This window comes from Oratosquilla oratoria, chromosome 25 (genome assembly GCF_046742065.1).
Source record: "Oratosquilla oratoria isolate Oo_2021 chromosome 25, ASM4674206v1, whole genome shotgun sequence".
NCBI lineage: Eukaryota > Metazoa > Arthropoda > Malacostraca > Stomatopoda > Squillidae > Oratosquilla > Oratosquilla oratoria.
The window spans coordinates 2,958,030-2,962,953 of record NC_134801.1 but is presented as its reverse complement, the minus strand read 5'-3'; positions in this window follow the sequence as shown (position 1 = coordinate 2,962,953).

Below are 4,924 nucleotides of genomic sequence, written 5' to 3'. Positions count from 1 at the left end.
ACAGTATAATAAACCCAAGACGTTTCGCAGATCGTTCTGCATCTTCAGTTGGAATGAAGGGAATTGTGACCAAGACGAGCCAGCCAAACAGAGGAGAGTCATTAAGTGACCTCTCCAAGTTTTTCCTTTATACATATTTATACTCGTCTTGGTCACACTTTCCTTCATTCCAACTGAAGATGCAGAACGATCTGCGAAACGTCTTGGGTTTATTATACTGTGTTTTGTTTATTTTCATTTATTTTGTATAAAACATAGACTTCTGTGTTGATATAAGTTACCAATGTCAATTGGAAATTTGCTTCTTCTATAATACAATAATACCAAAAAATGGCTGGCCAATTACTTGCCAGGCAGAAATATCTGTGTCATATTATGGTCAATCATCACACACCAGAAACTTTAGGAACGGAGTACCTCAGGGCCTCGTTCTATCTCCCCACACTTACAAATATAATAACAAATTGCACGCCTAGACTCAACGCGCTTAAATGACTTGCAGGTACAACATTTGGTCACAACAAAGAAACTACCATTACAATATACTGTGTTGAATTATCGAACACTGCATGGGTCCCTAACCTCACTGCAGACTATACAGAGCAAAGCCCACTAAAGATAATTACAGGTTGCATAAATACATCTGTTCAGGATGTAACACTTTACCCCATACTATTGAACGCATTATGAAACACTGCATTGTACAAAATCACGCACGCCAACTACACAGCATACACTCCATGAGGAGTTTATGGGAAAACCATGTTCCACCCAAGGTAAAACGAATAATATAAGGTAAGTTAGCGGTGGGGTGAGGGAGAGCCAGAAAACCTCTCCACTGCGCAGGTAGATGATGACGTCAACGGAAATATCGAGACCAGGGTTCCGCGGGTCGAGAGCTGTCAGTCACTCACACACCAGTGTGTGGAGCGAAGCTCCATCTTCTGATTAAAGGGGTAGCTAAGGCAGACAAATAACATATAAAAATGCCAATAGTTTGTATAGTGTAGAAGTGCAATGCCATTAGACTGAAAGGTGATAAAAATATACATTTCTTTTCACTACCCAAAGATAACGAACTTAAAAAGAAATGGATTGAATGATGTGGCACACACAATACTCGGTCATCTGGATATGTATGCAGCCGTCATTTTGAAAGTAACTATTTATTAGCAACATTTTCTGATTTTTTCATTCAATTGCAAATAAACAGACTAAAGAATCCCGTTAAAAATAACTGAGCTTGGTGGAGATATAGGTCTACATATAAAATCCACGCTTGAGGAGATATGGAAACCCACGCAAATCCAAAATGTAATATAATAAAAATCATATGATGCTTTTATGTGTCATTACTTCTGGGTTTATATTCAGCTAGTTGGTGGGTATCAACAGTATAATATCTTCCTCCTCTACCTAATCAACATATAAATTGACATTCCATCCCATCTAATAACTCGTCATATTAATATAATACACCTAATGTGAAAGTATGGAAAATATTTCTAACTTTTCTGGCGGTCATATCTCAGATACTGATAATTTGAGGATAAGAAAGTGATACTAAGTAATTTCAGTAATATGTGAACATCATAGTGTATTTTAAAGTTTACTATACATACTGATGGTTTTCTTTAAATTTTACATTTTCTTTCACCTCTCACTCTCTCCCCCTCTGGATTTCCTATGACGTCACGTTGGAGGTAAGCGGAGGGGGGTGGGAAGCTCAACGTACCTTTTAGTATTCGTTTTACCTTGGTTCCACACACGGTGTTCCTCAGGAAGACGGGGCTGCTCGGTCAGACAGCCAAAGGAACGGCATCATCATCATCATCATCATCATCATCATCATCATCATCATCATCATCATCATCATCATCATCATCATCATCATCATCATCATCATCATCATCATCATCATCATCATCATCATCATCATCATCATCATCATCATCATCATCATCATCATCATCATCATCATCATCATCATCATCATCATCATCATCATCATCATCATCATCATCATCATCATCATCATCATCATCATCATCGCCATCGTCGTCGTCGTCATCATCATCATCATCATCATCATCATCATCATCATCATCATCATCATCATCATCATCATCATCATCATCATCATCAATCAATCGACCGATCAATCGATCAATCTATATACTTACAAAATTCTGATCTTGTTTGTTATCATGCTTGAAACCGTCTATTGAAGAAGAAGAGATATGACATCACGACTGAGGACCAGCCAATCAGAAGAAGAGATCAGAAGAAGAGATATGACGTCACGACTGAGGACCAGCCAATCAGAAGAAGAGCCATGACGTCACGACATTCGCTCTGTGGAAGAAGGTTTCTTCAAGGCTGATGTGGATGATGGTGAAACTGGGGAGATGAGGGTCTTTGTAAGCGCATATGGGCCTGGTAGTAAGAAGGGTGTAGAGAAAAGGGAGGCTTTTTGGACAGATTTATATGAGTGCGTAGAGAGTCTCGGTAGAAATGTCAATATTGTGGTATTGGGAGATCTCAATACTAGATTAGGGGATGAATCAATAGATGGAGTGACTGGGAAGTGTGGAGTGCCAGGTAAAAATTGTATAGGAGAGTTGATGGAGATGTGTTTAGAAATAGAATTGATGATAGCTAACACAGTCTTTAGGAAAAAAGTCAAGTATAAGTAAATATGGACTATGTAGTGGTATCCAGAAAAAGAGTAGGAAGAGTTGTGAATGTCTATGTTCTTATCAGAGGATAGGCAGAGAGAGGAAAAGGGCAGAAGGTAGAGAGATGCTTAAAGCAAACTGTTTAATTGAGAAGGGAAAGAAGCAGGAGTACAAGGAAAAGCTGTGAGAAGTGTGGGAGGTGGTGAAGGACAGAGTAGAAGTATGTATGGGAGAGGAGTAGGGTGTTTCAAGGAGGAAGTGACAAGGTGTGTAAACATGAAATGTGGAACAAGGAGGATGGGAAGGATTAGAAGGAAGGGTAGTGAGTAGTGGGATGATGAAGTGAAGAAGGTAGTAGAAGAGAAGAAGTACGCATTCAGGGACTGGTTGCGAAGTAGGACGAGAGAAAAATATGAGATAAAAAAAAAAAAAAAATAGAAAACCAAAACAAAAGATAAAGGAAACAGAAAGAATATGAGATAGGGTATTGGCTGCTTGTTATTGTGGCAAAGTAGCATACAGTCGATACTTTAGGGTCTATATGGGGTGCCCCTACGGACCAGAGCCACACATCATTTTGTCTATGATAGAGGAAAACTCTGTTCATAGAGAAATGATGACACTTTTATATTACGACTGCCCCTCCGTTATGCTGTCCCCCAACCCCTTGTTGCTGCCCTGTACCATTTCTCTAAGTATTCTTTTTCTGCGGTGGGGGAATTCCCTGTGGTGGGGGGAAAGAATACTGCCACCAAATATTCCCACTTGGATCGTAAGAGGCTAGAAGAAAGGGACGGGGATTGGGACTAGGCATCCTTCTCCTTGTAGCCCCACAGGGCACATTCCTAAAAGTAAAAGAAAAGGCATCAAGTAAAGGTATTGGGGGATTAAAAAGTGTTATGAGATATAGGCATCTGGGAATGAATGCAAAGAGGTGATTGTGCCGGCGGCTTTGTATGGGACAGAGACTTGAAGTTTAAGAGGCATTGAGGAAAAGTTTAAATGCGTTTGAGATGAATTTTCTGAGAAGCATGGTAGGGATTACAAAGGATTACAAAGGCGGAGCATGTCGACAGGAGACCTTTTGGTCTATATCTAGGTCGGATGCGAAAAAAATCATGATAATAATAGATTGATAAATATAAACTATAATAATGTAAATAACAAATGAAATACATAAATAAATACATAGGTATAGTTAAGTAATAAACAAACTGGTAAATAATAAATAATAATGAATTGACATATAACTAATAATAAATGAAAATCAAATAGACAAATGATAACAAAACAAAAATAAATAATATGAAATAAATTATAATCATTACAGCAACTTGCTTAGGTGTTTATCTAAATGATTCTTAAAACTTCGAACTGAACTACATTGCACTATCTGTGCAGGAAGTTTATTCCATTCATTAACTACACGGTTGGCGAAGTTGTTTCTACCTGCTTTCAAATTGAATCTATTTCCGGACAGTTTGAGACCATTGTTTCTTGTCTGATTCTCATTCAATGTAAAAATGTTGTCACTTTTGATGTTGCCAATTCCCTCTAGAATTTTAAAGACCTGTATCAAGTCACCTCTGAGTCTACGCTTTTTTGGGGAAAACAGATTCATGTGTTTTAGTCGATTTTCGTATGATTTATTTTTGATATTTAGAATCAGTTTTGTGGCTCGCCGTTATACTTTTTCCAATCTGTCAATGTCTTTAATGAGATTCGGTGACCATACGGAAACAGCATATTCCAAATGTGGACGAACTAACGATTTATATAGCTTGTTAATGAGTGATGGACTTTTGAAATCAAAAGATCGCGCAATCAGTCCTAGAATCTTATTTGCTTTCTCAGAGGCTGAAATACACTGCTTGGATGATTTGAGATCGTTACTGATAATTACGCCGAGATCCTTTTCACTATTCACTTTTATTAACGAATTTCCAAATAACTTGTAATCGTACTTACTATTATTTTTACCTATGTGCATTACCTTGCATTTACTTGTGTTAAATTTCATTAGCCACTTTTCAGACCATTGCTGTAATTTATCTAAATTTTCTTGAATATCTAATTGATTTAAGTGATCATTTGCCATTCCGCACAGTTTTATATCATCAGCAAATTTGGAAACAGTAGATTTTAGTCCATGGTCTATATCATTTATATATACTATGAATAGAAGTGGCCCAAGAATGGAACCCTGAGGAACTCCACTTGTAAAAATTTTCCATCTAGAAGTTTTC